At 39.4% G+C, this 12,466-nt stretch overlaps 2 pseudogenes; both read left to right on the top strand.

Moving 5' to 3' along the window:
* Positions 1 to 1,145: 1,145 nt before the first annotated feature.
* On the top strand, positions 1,146 to 2,119 carry LOC116095775 (annotated as a pseudogene).
* Positions 2,120 to 12,139: 10,020 nt separating this feature from the next.
* Positions 12,140 to 12,259, top strand: LOC116095809 (annotated as a pseudogene).
* The last annotated feature ends 207 nt before the right edge of the window (positions 12,260 to 12,466 follow it).

The following is a 12,466-nucleotide window of genomic DNA, read 5'->3' as shown; positions in this document are numbered from 1 at the left end:
GTCATCCAATGGTCTCTCTAATTTGATAATTGGAGAAATAGGTCCAATATTATACAATCCATATATACATTCAGCTTGTTTGTTCATGACAATGTCTTACTGTGTACAACACAGCAATGGTCTTGAAATCTTGCTTCTCCTATCTCAGCCTCTCTATTAGTAGTATTGTTTATTTCATGTTTTTATACTATACTATGGTTTTCAGAACATCTTACAAATTTTAGAAGTATTTATATACCCAAAAGAAATGTAGACAATTAAATTGGGAGGGGGTTTGTAAGAGAACAACAAAGAGTGGGACTGAATGCTTTGCTTGACCTTTGTAACTCTTGTATCAAGTTACTACAGTAAGAGCCAAGATTTTAAGCTCCACTAAATACAAAACAAACAAACAAACAAAAACACTTTATATATTTATGTTAATTTAGGAAAATATTAGTAGTGATGTATTATTTTGAAATATATAGTTAATACATTTGGAGTTATTTGAAATTTATACTGAGAAAAGTTTGTATTTTCAGTATTGCTGTAGACAAGCATCTACATAAGACTGTTAAATTGATTGTTGTTTTATATCAAACAACTTTTATAATACTCATTTTATTGTTATAATATTTTATAAATTTTAAAGAATATGACAAAAAAGATATTGTAGGTATTGAAGGGGGTCTCTGGGATGAGTTGGGGTACAAAAGGAAAACAAGAATGTGATTTAAAATGTTTTTAAATGTTAACAAATTCAGATAAATTGAAATCATGTAACTTTTCTTATTATAATCCAATAAAACTTTAAAAAATCACACACACACACACACAAAAAGAATTTATCACAGAAATACAAAGATGGTTCATTGTTCAAAAAGTGTTCAGTATAAGACATCATTAAAATGGGAAGAAAAGGTAGGGTGTCATGGTGCATGCCTTTAATTCCAGCACTCAGAAGACAGAGTCAGGCAGATTTCTGAGTTTGAGGATAGCCTGGTCTACATGGTGAGTTCCAGGACAGCCAGGTGAGAGGCTGTCTCAATAAACCAAAATAAATAAATATATCAGGAGAACAAAAACAAAACCACCACATAGCCATCCCCACTGATACAAAAAGAGGTGGACATTATCAATCTTTCTACATGAATAATAAAAACAATATGCAAGCTGAGAATGAAGCGAACTTCCCAGCATTGCAGCCATTCATGATCATCTCACAGGTACCATGCTTTCTTCCAATTAAAAAGCTTTCATCTAATGCCATGTATATCAGATTAGTCAACCAGGAGGGGAAAAGTAAAGGGATTGCTTACATTGAATTTAAATCTGAGGCTGATGCAGAGAAAAACTTGGAAGAAAGGCAGGGGGCAGAAATTGATGGACCATTTGTTTCACTCTACTCTACTGGAGAGAAAGGACAAAGGCAAGAGAGAACTGGAAAGACTAGCACTTGGAGTGGTGAGTCAAAGACTTTGATTTTAAGTAACCTTTCCTACAGTGCGACAAAAGAAACTCTTGAGGAAGTATTTGAGAAAGCAACTTTTATCAAAGTGCCCCAGAACCCACATGGCAAATCTAAAGGGTATGCATTTATAGAATTTGCTTCATTTGAAGATGCTAAAGAAATCCTGTAATTCCTGTAATTCCTGTAATTAAATGGAAATTGAGGGCAGAACAATCAGGCTGGAGTTGCAAGGATCCAATTCGAGAAGTCAGCCATCCAAAACTCTGTTTGTCAAAGGTCTGTCTGAGGATACCACTGAAGAGACCTTAAAAGAATCATTTGAGGGCTCTGCTCATGAAAGAATAGTCACTGATCGGGAAACCAGATCTTCTAAAGGGTTTGGTTTTGTAGACTTTAATAGTGAAGAAGATGCCAAAAGAGGCCATGGAAGATGGAGAAATTGATGGAAACAAAGTTACCTTGGACTGGGCCAAACCTAAAGGGTGAAGGTGGCTTCGGTAGTCAAGGTGGAGGTAGAGGAGGTTTCGGGGCAGAGGTAGTGGCAGAGGAGGAAGAGGCGGATTTGGTGGATGAGGCCAGGGAGGCTTTGGAAGCAGAGGAGGATTCTGAGGCAGCAGAGGAAGAGGGGGAGACTTCAAGCCACAAGGAAAGAAGATAAAGTTTGAATAGTTCCTACCATCCCATTCTTTCTCTCTTCATTTTACATGGGTTTTTTACTCTGTTACCTTTTCAATGACAGAGCCTTCTAAGGACATTCCAAGACAGTAAAGATCCTAAACTCTCTTTATTTCATTTTTTTCATACAATATATTTTGAACATTTTCTTTTTCCCTCCCCAACTCCTCCTAGATCGTACCCACTTCTTTACTCATCCAACTTCTCCTTTTTTAAAAGAATAAAAATTAAAAAATAAAAGAATGGGGCTGCTCAGACCATCTTTCACTACTATTCTTTACTTCCACACCATGTGGTTCATGGTCACCTCTAATTCGAGATCCTCAGGGAGCCAAAATCTCTAGCCTTTCTGGGCACCTGCACATATCCCATCACATACGTACACATAACTGAAAATAATAAAACCAATTCTAATGCAACACATGAATTAACAAGAATGCCTCCTTTCACCAGTTCTTATCTAAAATTGCACTGCATATTCTAGTCATGACAAATAGGCAGTAAAACTAAATAATAGGGTTTAAAATTTTAAAGCCTAAAATACAATTTTTGTCTTATTCGTGGGTAAAATGGATCTTAGATGTGGAAAATTCTAAATCAAAGAATGCTGCCTAAAATACGTGAAAATGATCATTGTTTTTCATCTTGGACATGAAAATCAAAATTTTCTTCTTCATCCCAGTTAGAATGTACACTATCAAGAAACAAACAGTAAACCCCATAAGTACTAGGAGAGGAGGTGGAGGGTACCCTTCCACATCACTAATGGTCATGTAAATTACAATAGCCACTATGGAAATAATTGAGGAAATTACTACACAAAGTAGAAAAATATTTTTGTCTTACCTCTCTAACCTCTGATTCTATGCTCCCAAAGGTACACAAATCATTATACAACAGAGATAACGGTACATCCACAGTTATTGCAACAGTTCTCACAAAATCAAGATATACCTTGAAGTCTAAAAATAGGTGGATAAAAATGTGAGATACACATGCACACACACACACACACACACACACACACACACATACTTGAGATTCAGCCATAAAAAGAACAAAATTAGCTCTTTAGCTGGGAAATGGGCAAAGCAAGATAATCACTTTAGGAAATTAAGATTGTCTCAAAAGACATCATATGTTTCTCTCATAGGCAGAATCTTAATTACAACATAATATTAATAAGTCATGAAAGTAGGGGGGAGCTATTTGGACGGTGGTAGGGAACCACATTGAAGAAAGCAGCAGAGGATAATGAGAGAGAACAAACATGGTTTTTCACATATTGGAAATATATTTGTGTATGGGTGGTTGGGATTTTTCTGTACACACACACATACACACACACACACACACATACACAGTTGTACCATAAAAGCAGAGAGATGCAACTTTAAGTTTTTCAAGGTCTGCTTTTAATGATGATTCTTAAATGCTTTAACCTCCCTTCTAACCCAGCAGTGGTAGTGGAAAAGACAGAATGTGGGGTAAATAGACCTATTTAGAAAGGTTCTTTAGAGCAAATTCTATCTGCACTGCACTGTCAGGAAACTAGCAGTTCAGTTCACAGGAGTCAGCAGAGGCTTGATCCATTTGCAAGCACTTCATAGATATACTATCAGTCCAGTTTGGTTGAGTTGGGATGGCAAACATAAATCAGCAGAGGTGGCACTACCTAGCAGAGACAGCCAGGCTTCTGTCTCAGCACGAGTCAACAGGGGGGATCCAGAGGAACTCCAGGAGAGGAGCTGAGCCTCTCTCAGGGAAGCTAAGATAAACAAAGATGCTAGACCAACAAGTGTTGCACGGCTAGCCCTATAAGCAAGCCTAGCTCAGGCTGTGTCACTGTCCTTCAAGTCCTATTTATACTCCCTAGAAACATCACGTGTCTTCCATGGGTCTTGCCTCAGCATGTGCATCGGTCTCAGCTGACATCCCTCTACAATCAGCCCTGAGTCCAAGGAAGCAGCAAGAAACTGCGGCACACCACCAGAAGTTTTTGGGTGTGTTTCTCTCTACGAAATCCCAACAAAGGCAGCTCGACTACTGCAATGTAAGGCGAGCCAATTAGTCAAGAATCCTTAAGTTTCCACTTCAGAGAGAGGAGAGGGACAAAGGAAGTGGAGAGGAGATCAGAGAGCACAAACGTAGTGATTATTGACAATGTAAACTAGGAAAGTCCATTCTTTTGTGTAAGCCATTCCTAACTTGTAATGATCAGTGGATGTTGGGGAGACCAAAAGGTCTCTTGTGCTGCTGCATTGTAGAGCAACTATAGATAAGAGCAATATACTGTCTATTTAAAAATCAAGTATATTTAAGGTTTCACCAGAAACAAATGAAAGTCTTAAAAGAATTAGACATGTTTATCATGACTGAATTACTCTATAACATATGCCGACCATACTATACACAGTACCTCTTTAAGGTGTATACAGCTTTTATCCTCTTATGTAAGGTGAGAGTACATTAGTTTTTAGACAGAAGAATAGCTATTTGTCCTATGACACCAACAATATAAAAACAAACTCTCAAATTCAAGGCCATTTGTGTCCCAGAAGCAAAATAGTCCTGGGACACAAATTTTACATTTGACTTTGGCTTTTTTGGTGGTCTTACTTGAAACTGGACCCTCCTTCCTACCAAAGTCAATAAATAGCATGTGCACACACTGCAGTGAGAACAAGCCTTTCTGCTACTGTCCCCTGGAGACTACTACTTTTTTAACTTTATTTACCCCCGCCCCTCCTTTCTCCCTCTTGCTCCAGCCCCATTCACGCTCACTCCAGCCCACAGGATTTTTATTTGTTTCTCATTACAGGTGGTTGTGAACTACCGTGTGGTTACTGGGATTTGAACTCATGACCTCCGGAAGAGCAGTCAGTGCTCTTTAACTGCTGTGCCATCTCACCAGACCCCCGGAGACTACTCCTTTACAGACTTTTGCCTCCTCCCCTTCTCACGCCTCCTGCAATCCCCTTTCCGGTGGGTCTCTCCTGCTGTGTCCACCTACTATTACAGTTCTATCCTATGTGGCTTGTGTGACGAAACTGGTGGAGGTGAAGGACGAGACTGGACCACGAATCCCTCTCAGCAGCCCTGGTGCCTCTGGAGTAGCAGGCCATCTTATTCAACATCATGATTTTTGCCGAACGGTGGCCACGAACAGTTTTAATACTGATTTAATACATGCAAATGGCCATTCTCTTTTGGGTATGAAGTTTGGAGATCGCTAATAACATACTGCTAGGTTTTCTCATGTTAAATGCCTGTGTACCTTTTGTTACAAGTTGTCCCTAGGGACTTGGGGGGAAGCATGCTAGTCCCCATATTGAAACATTTACAACAAATTCACTGCAATTATAGAATCAAAAGAGCGTGCGGCCTTCTAAGGAACTTAACCACAGCCTGAGTATACTGGTCTCTCATTGAATGTGTGTCTTGAGTATGACTATTTTCAACCAATGAGCTGAGAGCTCTTCAGCCCGCCTCTGGTAACTTGCAGTTTCCGCCAACTATCCACAGCATATCCGGTGTTTTTCTCATCTTCTCCACCTCCAGGTGAGGGCGTATTCCCTGCGCATACTCTGTTGACCAGAAAACTTCCCTTTAGACATGAGGCTCCCACCTCTGCCCTTCCCAGCATACCCTGGGCCAACAACGTGCCCCACAATCCCCAGCGCTGGACTGAGAAGGATGCTGCTCTTCTGTGAACTGCTGCCACTGCTGTTGGCTTCAGCTTTAGGGCAACTTAGCACAACCTCTGCTGCACCACCAGCCGACTGTCTTCCTTGTGACATGGCCTACACCAGCGATCAAGACTGGGCTGTAGCTGGCTTGTGCATCAGATCTAGTACTAATAGAGACTTGAACCTGGAGGAAGAATACCTCATAATAGTTTTGTTTTCTCTTGAATGGCTTGCCTTTATAGGATTTCTAGGCTTCCTGACATGCCAATTAGTCTTCCAAGACATTTGGCAAAAAGAAGGGGAGGAGGAGGATGACCGTGCCATATTGCAGAAGCTGCCACCCATCAATGAAAATCTGCAGCAGGAAGATGAGGCAAATGAGCATGAATTGCATGACTATGCAGAAGATGACGGATTTGAGTTCAATTTCAATGACGACTTTTATGAGAACTTTCACTTCATGGAGTACTTGATCGAAGAGGACAGCAAGGAGGAGGAGGAGGAGGAAAAGAAGGAAGAGGATGAAGATGACAACAACAACGACGACTACGATGATGATGATGACAACGATGACACCTACAATGACTATGACAACTACTACAACTACGACGATGATGATGATGATGATGATGAAGACAAGGACTACGACGACTACAACTACTACACCTACGATGATGATGATGACGACAAGGACTACGACGACTATGACAACTACTACAACTACGATGATGATGATGACAACAAGGACTACGACGACTATGACAGCTACTACAACTACGATGAAGATGATGATGACAACAACGACTATGACAACTATGACAACTACTACAACTACGATGATGATGATGACGACAGTGACTACGACGAATATGATGATGATGATGATGACAATGACGACTACAATTCTGCAAGTGTCTGTGAGTTATGGTGATGTTTTGGTTCCCGGTCTAGATTTATAGAATTTGTTCTTAACTGTTATCTGATCGAAGGAACTTATTTTTTATTATGGTTGAGCACCACAAGTATCTTGTGGTAGGCAGGCACTACTCCGGGATGTAAAGCCTTGCAGAATTGCTCATGGGATGGGAATGGGAAGATGATTCACAGTTGAGAGGATCCTAGGCTCCTATATAGGACCGCACAGACAGGGCAGCATAAGAGGAAGGCAGAACAGTGGGCAGCCTAGACTGAGGCAGGGCTGTGGGGCTGGGGGAGGGAGGGACTTCTACAGATGGCTGGAATCTAGCTGAGCCAGGTTTGTGCAGCTACAGGGTTAGAGTGGCTTTCAATTCCTCTACCCTTGCTCCAGCTTGTGACACTTCTGGCTCACATAAAATCCATGCTTAGAACTTGTTAATCCTGATCAAGTGATGGTCCAGGCCCTGGAAACTTTGGGGCCTAGTGTGCCCAAGTAGAAGCTCAATTTAATTAAAGACTCTGTAGTGTGGAGAAAAAGTATGTCTTCTAACTAACCACGGAGATAAATCCATGAAAATTACTGTACCTTAAATCTTCAAGGATTGAGAAACTACAAATTTAAGGTGATTTTTTTTTCTTTTTTTAAACTTCACAGCAAATGAACTTTCTTTCTCTCTCCTCTTCTTTATTCTTTCCTTCCTTCCTCTCTTCCTTCCTTTTCTTTCTCATTTATATTTCAGAGCCTCACATTGCTAGGCATATGTGCTATTACTCAAGGTACATCTTCAGACATTTTAATTTTGCTTTTTTAGTAGTTTATATATGTATACACATAAGAGGCCAGAGGACAACCTTGAATGCTGACTCTCAATTACCATCCACCTTTTTTGTGTGTTTGTGAAAGTGTTTCTCACTGACTTTGAACTTGCAGATTAGGCCCAGATAGCTGGGCAGCCATCCCCTGTGATCCAACCTTCTGTACCTCCCTGACTTTAGGATTAGCAGTGACAGCAGCAGGCGTCCCCTTTTTTTCTGTAGTGGGTTGAAAGGATGGATCAGTTCTTCATGCTTACAAGGCAGATACTTTATTGGGTGAACTATCATTCCAGCCTTTTTCTTTTTTCTTCTGGAACAGGATGCTTTTATTTCTCTCAATCTACAGCAATCATGGATTCCAAAGAGACAACATTCCTTAGTGGACATCTCTGTTTCTCCCTAATTTTCAAGTCCTACTGACTATGAGATCATTACATTTTTTTTCTCTGCAGTATTCTGAAGATAACTTATTTAGACTGAGGCTACTTTTTCATACCTTTCCTAATGCTTTTCTGTCTTTTAAATCTATGAATTGATAGTACACTCTCTCCGATATAATAGTATATATTCATATTATATATTTAATTTAGTCTATTTTTCTAGAAGTTAATGTAATAAAATTAGCTACTATGAGAAGCAGGTACTAAGCTATAATTACGATCTGCTACTCTTACATGTTCCTTTTATTGGTAGCTGATTTTTGTGTGTGTGTGTGTTTTAAATAGTAACAACTCAGTTTTGGAGTGCCTTTTGTTTACTATTTTTTTTATTAGTTATTTTCTTTATTTACATGTCATATGGTTTCTCCTTTCCCAGTTTCCCCTCCAAAAAACAAACAAACAAACAAAAACAACAAGAACGACCCCCTGTTGCCTCCCCCCTCCCCATGCTTGCCACCCTACCCTCTCCTACATATTGGCCCCATCCCAGCCTTTTTCATTCTATTGAAAGAATTTCTTGTTATGTTGTCCCATCTAGCCTTGAAGTCATGGCAATCCTTCTGCCTCAGCCTCAGGTGTATACTTTTTCCATGAAGCTCTGCTAACAGCATACAAAACAGAATAAGACAATTTGATTCTGACCCTCTTTTATTCTATGGTCCAGGAATAACAACAATCCTAGTGCTGGGTAGAGAAGGTGAAATTGTCACCATGAAAACTTCCCCGAAAATGTGAGAGCAATAGAAAGACTGTAGCAGCTACTAAGAAGGATCCAGGCAGCCTCTCATTTTCCCTTACATTTATATTCTGCAGGCTCTCCTGTTAATGGATTCCTGAGTAAGGAAGTTAAGTATGAGCTGCCTTATTTCTTTGGTGGCCTTGACGTTCTGGATTCATATTCACTTCTCCCTGATGAACCAACCGCATATGAAACCTCAGATGAAGCCTTTGAAGGAATTATAGATGAGGAGCTATGGGGACGGGGCAAACCTGCAGACTTCAATGCATGGCCTTACAATGACTGGGATTTCGAGGACAAGGACTGCAGAATGTTACTTCCCTGAGGAATGCAGGTATAGACTTAAAGCTCTTAGTATTAGTCAACCACTTTGGACACACCCCTATTATTTGGGGATTTCTGTTTTAAAGTATTTTATTATAGTTTAATAACAGATTGAAGTTAATAATGTATGTATACATACAAGTCAATATATTTTATATGCATTTCATTCCCAGCTTCAAGTCCTTTAACTTACAGGTGGGAACTGATTAGCCTAAGTAAGGAAAACCAATAGAGAAAGATTACCAAAGGGAGCTTGGCCTTTGTTTCTTGGCTGACTTGGGAAGGGCTGATTATTCACAAAATACTGAAAGGTTAAGGGTTTCAGGTGAGCCTCCAGTTTATGATAAATGCATATTAGTTTACCTGAGATTTTTTTATAGTTCCTGGAATAGTCACATAAAATTAGGTTTTTTTTTTTATTTACTATTGAATCTCACATCCTCTCTGTCCACCTTGCTCAATTTTAATGTTTCTTAATGTCTGATGGCAGCCGCATTTTTATCCATTTATACTGAAACTGAGGTCCTGGGAGTTTGAGGGAATGTATAGGGTTTGTGTACAGATCACAGGCAGAAAGCTTTATTCAGAGTGGACTCTAAGAGAAATAAATGAGCATTTACAATGGTGAACAGAAGGGCAATGAAGTTGATGTGACTGATGTTCTCAAATGCTTTCTTTTCTTTTTGTATTCTATAAGGTTATGTAATTTTATACAGGTGTGCAGGGTACTTGGAACACATTCCCCATATAGTCCACCACCCTCTCCTTTGTTATCCCTCCCCCTTTCCAGGATTAGTCCCCTTTCTTTCCAAGTCTTAAGCACTCTCATAGGTAAGGGTCTGTTTCACAAGAAGGAAATATTTATCTTTACTGAGTGATAATAGTTATACCAGAACTGATCAGATTTAGAAAATCAGTAGTGTCTTTTGATGGCATAAAAATATTATTTGTATCTTATTTCTTCCTACAGTCACAAAGCCTAGAAGAAAGAAACATGTGGATAAAGAGAAAAAAACATTCTTCATTCATTTTCTGGGGTTTGGTAGCCCAGAAACTTGATATTGTTCTATAGTTGATCACAGAAAAATGTTTGTCAGCTGACATCTGACTTTCCACTAGCTTTTAAGAGATGCAAATGGCTACATTTGCTCCTCTTAAAAAAAATAAAAATAAAAAATAAAGTTTGTTTGCATTGCATAAGCTCTAGAGTTTTTATGTGAATAACAGCAAGTCAAATTTATTTTTTAATATCTCTTCTTTCTAGTTTTGCCTCACCTGGCTGGCACTAAAATGAATTGTTTTCCACTCTTGACAGTGAAAAATGAAAGTCTAGTTCTCAATGCATTTCATTGAACAATAAAAAAATAAATAAAAAAGCACCTAGCTTACCAGGATACAAAGTGATCATCTAATAATGAGTTGGTGTGAACCACTAGCAGCTGCAGCTAGAAATTTGATAGAAATATATGTTCCTGGGCTCTATTCCAAATCTTCTGAATCAGAGATCCTTAAGGCAGACCTTCATTCAGGTCTCCTAAGTGCTCCAGATATCTGTGAGGAGTGTGTATGTTCTGAGACGCTGCTTCCTTACTACTGAACAGAGTACAAATATGCTTTTGTGATGGAGAATAGGCCGTGTTCCTATTGACATGCCCCTGTCAGGTGCTTGCATATGAAATTTACAAACAGGCAAGGCAATCAGCATCTCTATGTATTTATAGTGAATCACCATAAATTGCTACATATTTATAATAAAAGGCATATGTATATATGTATACACACACACACACACACACACACACACATATATAGATAGATAGATAGATAGATAGATAGATAGATAGATAGATAGATAGATAGATACATGGAATAGTACAAATGTAGCATGGAGAAAATGTGTGTGAAAAAGATCAATACCTTATTTAGGACAATGATGAAAACTTATAGAGAAAAGGGAAGAATTCAACTGGGGCATTCACATGCACTTTAATTCTACTGGTAATACTTGTATATTCTTAGGGTGTGTGGTGTGTACATGAATTTAACAGGTTCTGGGAAGTGCACATACAGTTATGTCTTTGTGATACAATTGAACTCAGCAAGGTGCAAAACCTAGGTATTCCTGTTGAGAGTGTGGATTCTGAGAACAGACCTCTCGAAGTCCAGCTCTACATCTTGATCTTTATTTCTGAGGATCTTTTGCTTTGTTTTGGAGACAGGGTCTCACTCCATATCCTTGGCTGATGTGGAACTCACTATGTGGACCAGGCTATCCTCAAACTTAAAACCATCCACCTCCTCTGCCTCCCAAGTGCTGTGTTTAAAGGTATGTACTACCATCCTTTGCCGACAGCTCTATGTGCTACCAGATGGTAAAAACTAGAGCAAATATTTAAGCTCTGTATCCCTGGCTTCTCATATATAGTTTGTTTATAATAATTGTCTTAACTATAGTTGAAGAGGTAAATGGGAAAAGATTTAAGTGTTTAAGTACAGTGTTTAGAAAATAACTCAGTAGTTATAAAATACATGGCTCAATATATTAAAGAGTTCACTAACGCTTCATAAAACGTGGATGAGTTGGCCAAATTCTTCCATTCCTACCTAAATCAATTAGGCTATGAGCAATGAGCCTATGCAAATTGCTATACCTTAGACTGAGGGCTTTAATGCAACACTATTAGTAGGGAAAAATTACTAGACTCTAAAGGAAAATGATAGCTTCCAGATAGAAGTTAGGGCAATTACTAGACAGGTACCATGAATCTTTGGAAAACTGTAGGCAAGTAGCTAGGGAAAAAAGCATTCTATCCTCAGTTTCCTCTGACCCCTCCACTTAATCTCATGATTGGTTGGAAGCATTGGATGAGGGGGGCACATTAAAGCAGTCCATAGATGCTGGCTCAGAGTATAGAAATGGTAATGTGGGCTGTGGAAGCCATTCAGCACAGACACCCTAGTTAGGGATTGGATATACACTTTAGAAGTTCCTAGAAAATTTTAGTGCTGTTGTGAATTTGATAAAAGCTGCAGACCCTCGAAGCAACAACAACAACAACAAAGGACTAAATATAAAGAAGTGGCTTTTGTCTACGGCCATACCACCCTGAACGCGCCCAATCTTGTCTGATCTCGGAAGCTAAGCAGGGTCAGGTCTGGTTAGTACTTGGATGGGAGACCCCCCTGGGAATACCGGGTGCTGTAGGCTTAAAAAAAAAAAAGTGACTTTCAGCTGGGCAGTGGTGGCACATGCCTTTAATCCCAGCACTTGGGAGGCAAAGGCAGGTGGATTTCTGAGTTCAAGGCCAGCCTGGTCTACAGAGTGAGTTCCAGGACAGCCAGGGCTACACAGAGAAACCCTATCTCAACAAACAAACAAACAAACAACAACAACAACAAAAAGTGACTTTCATAT

This window comes from Mastomys coucha, chromosome X (assembly GCF_008632895.1).
Source record: "Mastomys coucha isolate ucsf_1 chromosome X, UCSF_Mcou_1, whole genome shotgun sequence".
Taxonomy (NCBI): domain Eukaryota; kingdom Metazoa; phylum Chordata; class Mammalia; order Rodentia; family Muridae; genus Mastomys; species Mastomys coucha.
Note: the sequence above shows the minus strand (reverse complement) of the source record. Positions and strands in the feature narration are given on the sequence as shown.